Raw genomic sequence first — 14,141 nt, forward strand, 5'->3', positions numbered from 1 at the left:
ATAGCACTCATTCATCGTGATGACGGATCAGAAAAAACTCTTCCAAATTTAATAGATTGTGGAAACTTAATATCTCAATAAATTATTTCTATATAACAAATATATTGATTTTTTTCATACCACGATAAAAATAAATAAATAACAATGACAGGGAAAAATCACACTATAAAAAAAAACAAAAAACAACAATTACCTTTCTCATTATTTATTCTTCTAAAAACACAATAAATTAATCGTAACCTCATCTCGAAATCAAAACATAATAATCAAATTATAAAACATGCTAAGCAAATAATGGCTCGGATCAAATACAAGCAAATGGCTTTGTCAAGCATAACGGGCAAAACTGCAATTGATTGTTTGAAATCATCTCGTCGAAATCCAACGAACGGCTAATTTGAGAGCACCTTCTTAAGATTCAAGATTCAGAGGCACCTTCAATCTTACCTTTGGTTTTATTTTTCATTTCCCGATATTCACAAGATAATTCTGTTCGATGGGCCTGGATGAAGTTCATATTCTATTTCTCACATTTGCGAAGTCGCCAACATGGAAGCTGAAGCCCTGGAGGGCTCTTTCTGTCTTCTGGAACAGGAAGGGATAATTTCTGCCAATGCTGAAGGTCAGTCACTACGTTGTCTTTCTAAACAGCAATTGTTTTCTTATGAAAAAGACATGACCCGAGCCATTCAGGTACAATAGTACCCTCTATTAAAGAATTCCTTGTTTACTGACTTTGGGTTTTGATTATTGGGTGATTATATATTGCATGATTTGGAAGCAGGGTCACATGGTATACGGGGACCATAGAAAGCATACAATCACAATCTCGTCTATTTTTATCTTTTGCTTGTTTTCTTAAGCCATTACCCTGTTTTTTGCTTTGCAAGCTCCACTGTGATTGGTTGTGTCCGGAGTCCCTCTGTTTTTTTTGAATTATGTTGGGTGTCTGGTGTGGAATTGGGCATGTCTTTTTTCAAGGCCTCCTTGTTGTATTTTTGTGAAACAATATGGGTTTATTTTCCCTCTTTCTGTTATGAAGATTTAAGAAGTATTTTCTGGGTGTAGGATTGGAATTCGTTTGTACTACCTAGTTATCTAGATTGAAGGTGGGCATGGTCATGTGGTTATTGTCAGGATTTAAGTTGTAGATTTTGTGGTTGGGTTTATCTAGTTTGAAGTGGGGTGTCCATTTCTTCATCTTTCATAGTAATAAATTGTTTCTAGAAAGAAATGCCCCTGAATCATTCCTTGATGAAGGCTGTGGTATTAGCAATTGATGCTTGACCATGTGATTGATTCAGGATGATGTGTCAGTTTTTCATGGCTATGAATTAATGCTTGCCTATCACAGATTAACAAGCGCATGATGTTTCAACATGGAACATGATTGGAGACAGTATTGGTAAGATATGGACATCTTGGCAGAAAATTGGATTGGATTATATAGGTTGTATCAGTATTGTTATCCTTAATTTGATGCACATAATGGGTTTTCTAATTTGACAAATACTGCGATTACCACATCATAAATATGGTCAATAGAGGAGCTTAGTACAATAAACAATAGATTAAAAAGCCCTAAAATATCAAGTTATAGATATTGTGGGTGTACTAGCCTTTAATGAATTTGTATTTGAAATTTTGATCCTCTCATTTCCCAATCACTGCTTGATTGATAAATAATGTTATCAATTTATATGACTTTGATTATGGTCATATCCCTGGTGAGGATTCATAGGTGAGGGTGTTTTCGATTAAGTCTTATTCATAGAAAGGGTGTGTAGAGGAGAGATGTTTCCACTGTGAAGATAAAGCCACGGATTCATATGATTTCAAGGAACTAATGGTTGAAGAAAATATTTTGTGGGAGTTTGACCTTGCCATAAAGTAAGTCTCTAGAGGTATGAATTTCCATATGCTCAAACTTTTGATATTCCCTCATGTCTACAGACTATAGTATTTAATAGATATGTATGCCATTACTTATTATGCTGTTTTAGCTTCTTTAACACATTGGACTTAGCACTCTTGAAATATTTTAAGCTACGTTAATTGTATCATTAATAATTCATTTGTCTTTGTATCAGGTCATACACACCGAACTTTCCTAAAGTTCAAGTCCAAGATATTGTATGTCAAAGTCAGAGAAGGTTGTTAAGATGAAATTAACATGATCTAAGTGGTTAAATGTGTGGCAAATTGCAATTTTATGATATCAAATCCTATGGAATTTAATCATGTTTTAGTAGAACACGCAATGACAAGTGTGAATGAATCCAATGGAAAGCCTTGGGCATCTGGTTTTTTTATGATTAAAAAGTTAATGTGTATTTAGCTCCTTTCATTGAAAGTATTAATAAGAAGATGAATTTTGATGCACCCATTGTAGCTATGAATTTACTTTTTTGATTATATTTATATATTGTTTTGCATGGATTGATACCTGTTCTAGCTTCATGGTGATTTGGCATGGAAAAAGAAAAGATAATACCGAACTTTCCTAAAGTTCAAGTCCAAGATATTGTATGTCAAAGTCAGAGAAGGTTGTTAAGATGAAATTAACATGATCTAAGTGGTTAAATGTGTGGCAAATTGCAATTTTCAGCCATGATATCAAATCCTATGGAATTTAATCATGTTTTAGTAGAACACGCAATGACAAGTGTGAATGAATCCAATGGAAAGCCTTGGGCATCTGGTTTTTTTATGATTAAAAAGTTAATGTGTATTTAGCTCCTTTCATTGAAAGTATTAATAAGAAGATGAATTTTGATGCATCCATTGTAGCTATGAATTTACTTTTTTGATTATATTTATAGATTGTTTTGCATGGATTGATACCTGTTCTAGCTTCATGGTGATTTGGCATGGAAAAAGAAAAGGTAATACCGTCTTTCTTTGAAGTAGGGAGAGATACAGTTTGTAATCGATGTTTTTGGATTCATAAAATTTAATACAGGTAGGTGTTGATATTCTACCTCCTGAGGCCAATCCTTGATTTTGCATCTGTAATTTTAGGTACAACTCTTGTAGTAGCTGTGTCTTGAAAATATCGTCGAAGGTTAGCAATGACCACCCTTTTCTACTTGCGTTCAAAGTGGATGCTTCATAGGTAGTATAACCTATACAAATATTGTTTTTCATTGTTACTTCTTAAAAATGATTTTTGGTGTCAAAATATTGGAATAATACATTTTATGTCTGGTTTCCAAATATTGAATCATTTCATTTGTATAAGTTTTGTGCCAAGTACATTTTCAATGCATGCAATTATCCTTGCATCAGCTGTGTTCTCTTTGACAAGCCTTCTGTAACTGTTTCAGTGGTGGTTGTTTGTGTTCTTGATTGGACATTCTCTTAGCTTGCAGCAGGTCCTTTGGTTATCTATGGGATAGGCACCAGAAGTTTTAAAAGAGTCTTTTTGGCTGGAGCAACAACTTCCATTTGTGTGATGGTAAGCATTGCTCTTGACTTTTGAAGAGGATATTTGTAATTCTATTTTGAATTGTTTTTCATAGATTTCTGCATATTTGGTCAGCCTACAAGATCACTTCACTATTTGTTGATTTTTTTAATATCTAGTAAGCTGATATGCTTATTTAATTTTTAACCACTTAACTACAGGTTTTGTACATAAGCAATTGAAAAATCTGACATTTTTTTTCATTCTAATTTTTTTTTTTGGTGAGGTTTAAAGAAAGAATGGGAATTGGATGTAGGATTTTTGATTTCAGTAAGGTTTTTGTCCATTTTGTCTTTGTTCATGTATTCATAAGAAGGTTTCTCTTTACTGATACACAAGTGATTGTATGGAAATTAGAACATTCATTCTAGTCCCTTGCATGCCAATTCTGTTATTTTTCCTTTCCCAAGACTGTTACAATAATGCCCTTGCCTTTGTGTCTTTCATGAACTCCATGACCTTACTCAACTGTGTCTTTCTTCATTAAAATCTCTTTAACAGTGAAACATGTCTAGACTGCCTTTTTTTAACCTTCTTGCAGTCCTTTGAAATCTTTTCACTCTAATTGCCACTGTCTTTTTTGTCTTTATTATCCATTTGACATCTTTATTTTCATTCTTTCGATGACAATTGATCCAACAGTTGTGTGCTTTAATCTTTCATCATGGCAATCACGAAGGGCAATAATTATCTTCAAACTACCACCGTCTGTGGCTTATTATGGACTATCTTCACACATGATGTTGCTCTATATGCTCACTCTTCATCTTCATGTGTATTTCATCAAAGCAACTGCTGTCACCAGTCTTGACTGTCCCTTGACAATAACCATGACTGCTCATTGTTATTTCTTGATAGCTGTGCACTTTATCAATTCCTTGAACATAACTTATCATACTTATTTAGCTGCCCCATGTGGTCATTATCATAATCAGTGTTTCTTTGTCATGCTTATGACTTCCACTTAGTCACATGTGGTTATCCTTTTTAACATTTAGACTGTCCTCTCATTCTGGTATGTTCTCATGCTTCTATACCCTGCGAACAAGGCCCCTTAACTGTCAAAAGTACTTCCCTGTTCTTTTGTGAGCACTTTCATGGACGTTTGGGACTGCACTTTGCTCTTGGCTATTCAAATAAGCTTGTCATAATGTAAATGAAACAATATCACTATCTTTACACTCTGCATCTTACTAGATGTTATTAATATGATTGTGCCTGCTGTACTTGTGTGGATTGTTTCTCATGATATTGCCACTGGTATAGTATTTATTTCACTTTTGATTCATGCATCCACTGCTAGCAACTTCTTACTACTGTCCTGCTTTCTTTGTTCTCTCAAATTCTTTCTTGTATGGCTTTCCATCTGTAATGTCCCCATTTTGGAATAGGATTTAATAATAAATAATAATAGACATAAAATAATAAAAATATAATATAATTTAATTAAAATGTAATTAAGTTAATGAATGGTCAAAAGCCATGGAATGAAGAGTTGTGACTCTCTCAAACATGAGATATAAGAGAGAGAAGAGATCATTGGAAAAGAGATAAAAGGAAAAAGGGAAAATCAAATCACAAGGAAGGAATAATACTCAGTATTGCATTCTATATACGGGTTGTGGTATGAGATTCCTTACACATAATACAAGAAGTGCCGTTTGTACATATCTTGCATATTTCCATCTTATGGTTTATTTTCCATATATGTATATATATATATTACCACAGTAAATAGAAATCTGATAACGTATCTGCAGTAAATCTATTCTATGAAAAATATGTACCTGCATATGTTCTAAATGTTTACAACCAAGATAGTAGGAGAGGGGTTTGCAAGTAGGGGAACGGTGTTGGGGTCATCTTCTAGGCACACCACCTCATGGTATAAGACTGGGGAGTCCCATGAGGCCAAAGGGGTACAAAGGGTGCTGCCTTTGGGCCTATAAGGATGGACTTCCTAGGCACCCTATTGTAAAGAGCCCTCATACTCTCTATCTTGGTAAATAGATGCATTCATCATAAGGAATAGGATAATGGTGGCAAAGTTGATGAAAACGGTGATAGGATACCTCACTAGGTACTCCACCTCATTTGGATGGCACGGTCCACATGAGGCCAAGCGGGATAAGGTCTGCCCTTGGGCCTAGGGTAGAGGGTCTCTGGGGCACCCCTCTTATTCATTCTATCCTATGCCCTTCTATGATTGTATTCTCTCAAGCATAATTTAATCTTGTAATTAGGACTATGCTTTATATATGCATGATTGGTGTTTTTAATAGATCTATTTAATAAATTATGATTATGTGTACTTCCTAACCCACTTGCGGGGTTTCAATCAAAGTAATAGGTATCTCTTATTCCTACTCTACCTTGATTAGAGCAAAATTTGGGTACTTATAATTTGGGGACTGTAGGCTTTAAGTCTACCTTGCCCCTTTCGAGGAGTTAGCTTCTATTTTTTCCCCCCGGCCAAAGTTTTTTTCTGCTCGAAGTTCTTTTCGCCTCCCACGTCTGCCATGTGGCTGCATGGCTCGTAATGTTCAAGCTCCTCTTTTCCCTTTGCCAGGAAGCAAAGTGGTGTCGACATGTGGCAGTTTTCTGTTTTCGCCGTTTTGGTGGGCCTGCATCTTTGAGCCTGTGTTTTTGAAGTATTTTCGCCCACGCCACGTGGCAATTCCTCGTGAGGCACTCTATGCATTTTTATTGCGTCCCCAGGATGCTCCCTCCTGCTGCCACGTTGCAATTAAGGCAACTGCCGGACGTTGTTGTTTGCTGTCCTGAGAAGATGGGTTTTTCGTCGTCAGTGGCTTGCAGTTTCAGTAGTGGTTGCGGATTCCTTCGTTTTGATCCGCCGTTAGAAGATTTGATAGTAGTTATGCGAAAGGCCGAATCTTTTTTGTTTAGCTTTTGGGAGGCCATTTCGCAGTTGCTAATGACATTGCTAGCGATGCTTATGGTTCTAAGCACTCTCTCTGTTTTCTCCGCCGAGCCGTTGCCTCGGGCTTATTTAAGGGATTCTTTTTGCTTTTGTAAGGGTTCGGAATTTAGGAAGAGAAATATAGACAATTGCTAGTAGAATTACACTTTTAATTTGTAATTGCGTTTTTGAGACTTTGATAATCAAATTGTGCCTTTGGCCTTTATGATCATTATATTTTAGTGTGCAAGAACATCTTTCTGTGCATTTTTGTAATTCTGTACGACTTCAGAAATATATGCTATAAGACTTTGCGGATTAAACTATGTTTTTTGTGAACTTTTTATCTTGTAGATGAATGGTACTTATTGCTTTATGTTGAAATGAGTTGTTTATATTTCAATTTCAATTTTTTGGGCATGTAGATTGTTGAATGGGCCTTAGAGCTGTACGTTGTGAAGTTTCTCTGTGCTTATAGTACACTAAATCACTCTCAGCGCATTGCTGTAGAATAGTTTTGCTTTAAGTTTTCTTTCTTTCCCTTTTCTCCCCTTTATATATGAAGAGCCGGCTTCTAAAATCCTGGAGGTCACTCAGTGAATATGCGTAGGTCCCCCCATCACCGAGTTTCCCATAAGGCTGTTTTCATGGAAGCAATTTTATTGATCAACAGGGACATTACACCATCATGCTTGTGACTTCAACACCATGGCTTGTCTTCAACTTGTTCACATCTTATTAAGTGCTGTCTCTTCATTGTTGTTTTATGGCTGTCACTTCTTTCATTGTCTTCATTGACTGTAATTGTCTACTTTTCACTATCCACTGTGTTTTCAAGATTCCTATTGTCTTTAGGAGTGTCTTTTTAAGGTTTGTCACAGTCTCTTTTGTCACTGTGACATCTTTTGCACTTTTGTTCTTTGTAGATTTTCTTCTTTTAAGCATCAAATGCATAACCTTCATAATTTCCCCCTTAAAGACCTATGATATTTTGTGAATTTCGCTCTGGACCCTTTGGAAGGGTCAGGAGCAAAATTCAAGTCTTAGGCTTGATTCTTCATCTCCTTCACTTCAATTCATCTTGCAAGGCTAGATAACATCATTCCAACCTCAATCACGCCCTAGGAATCAAAGTCCTGACTTCACACAAGGAGGAAATAGGTAGTTTGAAGAATTTCGCTCTGGACCCTTTGGAAGGGTCAGCAGCAAAATTCATGTTTTGCTTGTTTACCCTCACTCAAATCCATTCTTTTCACTTTGTTTCCTCTAGACTCCCTCATTTGAATCCATTCCTCAACCTGGCAACATTTGCTTGATCCCTAAAAGGCTTGAAAAGGAAAATTCGCTCAAAATCCTAGCCACGGATAGGACCTATCCAAAATTTTGCTCTGGACCCTTTGGAAGGGTCAGGAGCAAAGTTCAAGTCTTAGCTCAAAATTTACACTTTTGGTGGTCAAAAATCATTCAAAGGGAATCCTAAGGGATTTTCTCACCTTGGTCTAGGCCTGACTTGGCACAAAATTTGGAGGATAAGATGGATTTTAGGGTTTTCGCTCTGGACCCTTTGGAAGGGTCAGGAGCGAACATCTTATTTTGAGCTCATTTCTTTATCCTCTAACCTCAATCAACTTCAAAAGACAAGGACACATCTCCTCACACCCATCCAAGCCATAAAAACCAAAAGTTTGACTTGACCTGCAAGGAAAATAGGTGATTTTAGGAATTTTGCTCTGGACCCTTTGGAAGGTTCAAGAACGAAATTACTGGTTTTGCTCAATACTTTCAAACTCATTGATTGCTTAGCAACTCAAAGTCACTCCTAAGGGCATCTCCAATCTAAATTCATCTTGGTCCGCACTTGCCTTGGAATAAAATTGGGAAAAAAAGTGGTTTAGTGAAATTTCGCCCTGGACCCTTTGGAAGGGTCAGGAGCGAATTTCCTTTTCTAGGACAAAATATCCATCTTTTATTCCTTTCAATCATTCCCCAAGGCAAAAACATGTCCATCCTTCTTCAAACATGCCTTGGATACTAAGAACTTGGTCAAACAAGGAAGAAAATGAGGTCCATGGAGATTTTCGCTTTGGACCCTTTGGAAGTGTCAGGAGCGAAAATCATGTTCTAGGCTTGATTCTTCATTTTTCCAACTCCAATCTTCACTGGGAGGCAAACATACATCACTCTCCTTGCATCCACACCAAGGTCCTGACCTTATCTAAGGAGAAAATGAGTGTTTTCAAGAATTTCGCTATGGACCCTTTGGAAGGGTCAGGAGCGAAATTCATGTTTTAAGCTAAAATTCTTCATCTCCTCCACCTTTAATCACTCCCTAAGGCAAAAAACATGTCAAACACCTCCAAGCATGCCTTAAAAACTAAGAACTTGGTCTGAACAAAGAAGAAATTGAGGTCTATAAGGATTTTCGCTCTGGACACTTTGGAAGGGTCAGGAGCGAAATTCACGTTTTTGGCTAGTTTCTCACTTTCTTCATCCCATTCTCCTTCAAACTTGATCAATTCAACTTCCTTCCACCCAAATCAAGGCAATCCACCATCAAATTAGCTCCAGGCAAGGCTAACCTAGGTCTTAAGGCCAAAAAGAAGGTTAAATGGAGGATTTTGCTCTGGACCCTTTGGAAGGGTCAGGAGTGAAATTCTCCTTCCAGGTTGATTTCCACCATTTCATAGCCTTAAACCTCCTCTCCAAGGCAAACATGCATCAAAGCCTTCTCAACTATGCCTCAAAAATCCAAAACTTGGCCATACCAAAGAGCAAAATAGAGGAAAAGGTGAATTTCGCTCTGGACCCTTTGGAAGGGTCAAGAGCGAAATTCTTGTCTTAGACAAAATCCACACTTTCCAACATCTTCAATCACTTCCTAGGGCTAGAATATGTCAATTTGCCCTTACCATGCCCAAGGAATCAAGGTTTCCAGTGCAAACAAGGAGAAAAACGACAACTTCTAAGAATTTCGCTCTGGACCCTTTGGAAGGGTCAGGAGTGAATTTTCCCTTTCTGAGTTGATTTTGACTACTCCTCTCCAACCATGTCTTAGAAGTCCAAAACTTGGTCATAACAAGGAAGAAAAAAGAAGGTTAAGTGAATTTCGCTCTGGACCCCTTGGAAGGGTCAGGAGCGAAATTCCTACTTGGGCTCATTTCTCACCTTTTTCCTCCCTTTCTTTGCTTGAACATGACTTCTTAGGGCTCCTCCTTCATCATCAAGTCTAGTTGCTCCCAGAAAATGCATTTACTCAAGGTCTTCGTGAGGAAAATAGGGTTTTACAAGAACTTCGCTCTGGACCCTTTGGAAGGGTCAGGAGTGAAATTCCTAATTCCAGGCCTGATTCACTTTAGAATTAACTTGACTCTGCCCTGGACTCAACCTTTGGTGCATATCCTTGCCAATTTGCTCAACAATTCCTGAAATCGCCTCCCGAATCTTCCCTTGGCCACTGACTCTGCCTAATCGACTCTGACTTGGGGGAAAACAGGACTTTGACATGAAAACCAACACTCCTGACATACCCTGACCTGAGACCTTTTATCTCTTTTGCACAATTTATCCATCTTCAATCTCCTGAAAGGTAAAACTCCTCTAAGACGACCCTAGGGTTCAAGGCAGACAACAAATGACTTCCCAAGCTACACTCAGCTTTGAAAGAAACCCTAGGATGAGCTCTTCGAGAGAAACCCTATTCTACCCAGCCCAGGGGACCACCAACTCACTCAAAATACCTAGCAAGCAGAGAAAAACCCTAGCTAAGGGAAAGCAAAACCCAAGAAAAAGAGGGGGTCCCCATCCTAATGGGGCGATGTGTGAAATGGTCACAACAGATCCTTTGCACATTTTTTGTATATTTGACTGTCCATCTTCATGATTGAACTTAGCTTATTTCCTTGGCATATGAACTGACCTGCTATAGTCATGCAAAACCTCATAAGACCATCAACTAAACATGAGATTATGATGCATGAACTGTACTCCCTTTTGTACTTATTTGTTTCCCAAGCCAGGCCATAGCTAGATACTAGTAAAGATCCATCAAAAAATGAGAGGTTACAGTCGAAATAAGAATCACTCCTCCTACCTTCAAACTCATCAGGGAATGCTTGCAATCAGGGATATTTGTAGACTTTTGGATTGCTAGATTCCTTGCTCGAATGCTCATGTTTCCTTCTGGTTGCATGCCTTTTTCTGGCTCTTTCATACCCTGTTACTATTGTCTAGGTGAAGCCTTTGAAGCATTTATCAAGAAAACTCTTTCATAGTATCTTTGGTCCTTGGACTGTACAACCACTGTCCTTTAGGGCCTTCAAAATTCCGCTTTCTCATTTGTCTGCTGTGAGGGATGCATGTTTTCCCAACATCGTGCGTTGACTATCTCTTTGGAGACTATGTAGTTAAAGATCTTGTGATAAGTATTGACTTTATTGTGCTTAACTTCTGGTAAAAGCTGCATGAGTTTATTTCCTCAACGTTTCGGATCAAACTACATGATCCATCATCAGAAACCTTGATGTTTCGGATCAAACAACATGATCCATCATCAGAAACTGATGATGGATCATGTAGTTTGATCCAAAACGTCGAGGAAATAAACTCGCACAGCTTTTACCAGAAGTTAAGCACAATTACATTATGGACTGCGGAAATTATATATTTATAAGTATTGACTACTTGTTCACTGTGCAAAGCTTTAGAGACTTATAAAATCCACTCTTAAACCCAAAACATGGATTTACCCTAGTAGATGCAAACAATTTCCCCTTTAATTCATGTGTATTGCATTCTTTATATTTGCCAACATACACTTACAAAGGCAAAGGACCACTCACAACGAAGTTCAACAGTTTTAAGTTTAATATGATATTCCATGAATATTACAGCCACAGGCTACATACCTGAACAAATTTGCTATCTTCAACATGCCTTGCACAGAAATGGCTCATCTTCATGCCCTCAACATGCCATATGACCTTTATTCTTGTTCTGCAACATGGTGACTCCTCTCTATAACTTCTGCAACATGCTATTTCCTTTAAAAACTGATCTAAAATGTGCCATGAACCTCTTTACTCCCTCTGCAACGTGCCTTATCAGGGCAGTAACATAGCATGCATGCTTTTCACAAAAAGTCCCATTCAACTTCAAACTAACCCTAACTTCTCCTAAACGATATGTGCGTCTTAGGAATCATTGAGGTTTTATTTTTTTGTTTTATAACAAAATCTAGACTCTACATTTACCAAGCAAAATAAGATATCTTAAACCAAGACTTCTTCAAGACCTTTATTTTTGAAAACTATTAAGGCCCCTAAAAATACCTACAAAACTATTTGAGTTTGGAAAACTCAAATTAGTTAACAGTGGTATCTTTGGTTCTCTTATCTGTGGCCCTATGTGGGTTTCCTACATTGTATTTTACAAATGTATTGAAACAATCTTACTTTAATTTAAGAAGTGACTCACATCTTCTTAAAGAAATCATCCATCTTTAACCAAAATATCTGAGATTGGTTATGGGAGGAGATTTCTAGGATGGTTTGCATAGATTTGCACAAACAAGATCTAAGAGACCCTTTGCATACTATGCCCGTGCAAGATGGAAAGGATTTTGCTTCTGCTTACCAGCCGGACAAGTTGCACACATTGTGTTTCTGTTAGATAGTAGGCAAACCTTGAAGCATGTTGGCTTTGTTGAGTTTGGTCAAATACTGAATGTTATGTGTATCTTTCATTCCAACGAGTATTTGTATTCTAAACTTCAAGTAACACATGAAAATTAGTTGTGGTAGGTTCAACAAGCTTGTTTAACTTGCTTTGCCTAATGAGCGGCTGCCTATTTCAAATCAGAAATACTCTTCTTCTCACAAAAAATCACTTACATTAAGAACTATGAATTTTATAGGATCACTTAGGACAATTCTGATATAACCTATCCCCTCCACTATATGTGATCTATCATCACCTAGGAAAACAAAATTCATGTGGCTAGAATCAACAATGAATTTGGCATTAAGCATTTACAACATGTGAAATGTCTAGATGTGTGGAAATTAAAGAACCAACAATTGGTACTAGCACCTTTTTGGGAGGATGCCAAGAATGTATATTCTCTCTGTAATGTCCCCTATTGATAAAGTGCCTTAAAATACTTTAAGTACAGTTTTCAGTTCTTAGGTTAAGGGTTTAGGAAAGTACCTTAGCCTCTGCTGAAGTCAACCTGCAAAAACAAGGTCAGAAAAATACTACAAATTACATAAAGAAGTAGCCATATAAACGACTATGTATAGAAATGATTGAGTAAAGCATAAAGAGATCAATGTAACGGAATCAGGGATAGAGACATAATCCTATGATTGAGACAACCTCATCACAGTGTGCTATTATGCAGGGTTGATAGGGTGTCTTGATTAACTATTCAAGCATGATCATGTAGGGTGTCTTATGCAACAGTTCCCCTATTCATTATGATCATATAGGGTGTCTTATATAACAGTTCTCCTATTCATTATGATCATATAGGGTGTCTTATGTAACAGTTCCCCTATTCATTATGATCATATAGGGTGTCTTACGTAACAGTTCCCCTATTATGATCATATAGAATGTCTTATTTAACAGTTCCCCTATTCATTATGATCATATAGGGTGTCTTATGTAACAGTTCCCCTATTTATTATGATCATATAGGGTGTCTTATGTAACAGTTACCCTATTATGATCATATAGGGTGTCTTAAGGATTGCTAGAGCTGAATCCTTCAATGTCTTCTCTTGGGTGTTAAAATGGTTTCTTATACACCTTCTTCCATGCTGGAGGATCATGCCCTTTCCCTGTGGTTATGTCATTTGTGAAGAGGCACCTTTATATCTCAACTGCTGCCCTTTCATAATCCACATTTAATCTTATTGAACCGATTCACTTAATATGTGTGAATTGATTAATAATTTGTGAAGATCGTTGCATTTTTTAACATTAAGCAAACCCGATATGGTTTAGGTGATTGCAAGCCCGATATGTGCTGGTTTGATTCCATGAAATTGTGATGTCTTACTACGTAAGACAATTTCATTGCCTATGATTGGTTTGCTGATTAAGATTGTTAATTCAGGGGCATGACAGTTGGAGGTGGAACTCATGTTTACCTTTGTGAGTGAGTGGTTTGCATAATTTTATCATGTTTGGAGCAAGGTTATGGGATAAAGCAGTTGATTGAAGGTTGTCCAAGCTCTTGTTGAATATCCAAGCCATACTTCATTATACAGAGAATACGCAATGCCTTGTTACTGTGCAAGTATGTGTTTCTGACCCGAGTGTAGTTTTTGTGTTATTTTCTCCTCCTTGATAACACTCGATCCTTTTGTATCTCTATCGTATTGATGGATTAATGTTAATGCCAAGAACAAGGATGTTACTGCTTGTAACTTAATAACAGTTCTGATCTGATCTGATCGATGGTGATGTCACTGGATGCTTTTGATTCCTTTCCTTTATATCTCTCAATGTGAGGGAGAGGTCACACCTCTTCATCATGTATATCCTTGGGCAAGAGACACACCCTTTCACCATAAGCACTCTTTGAAAGAGTGCAACTCTTCATTATTTCTGCTCTTTGAAAGGGACACAACCTTTCACAATCAGATCTGCACTTCTTATTTAAACCAGATCTGCACTTCTGATTTTCAAATCATCCCCCTTTCAAATGAGGTTCTCTTCTCCCTTTTATATCTCATGTTTGAGGGAGTCACA

At 37.3% G+C, this 14,141-nt stretch overlaps 1 long non-coding RNA gene across 3 annotated transcripts in view; it reads left to right on the forward strand.

The window, feature by feature from the left end:
* The first annotated feature begins 306 nt into the window (after positions 1 to 306).
* LOC131073230 (uncharacterized) overlaps positions 307 to 14,141 on the forward strand; it is a 46,442-nt gene continuing 32,607 nt past the window's right edge. The window contains exons 1-5 of one of the 3 annotated variants that reach the window (XR_009112844.2): positions 307 to 622; positions 785 to 1,904; positions 2,091 to 2,885; positions 3,022 to 3,115; positions 3,365 to 3,457. This is a non-coding gene — a long non-coding RNA (uncharacterized LOC131073230). The remainder of the gene's footprint in view (positions 623 to 784; positions 1,905 to 2,090; positions 2,886 to 3,021; positions 3,116 to 3,364; positions 3,458 to 14,141) is intronic. The other 2 variants (XR_009371495.1, XR_009371494.1) reach the window with 2 other exon arrangements.

Source organism: Cryptomeria japonica, chromosome 2 (genome assembly GCF_030272615.1).
Source record: "Cryptomeria japonica chromosome 2, Sugi_1.0, whole genome shotgun sequence".
NCBI classification, from domain to species: domain Eukaryota; kingdom Viridiplantae; phylum Streptophyta; class Pinopsida; order Cupressales; family Cupressaceae; genus Cryptomeria; species Cryptomeria japonica.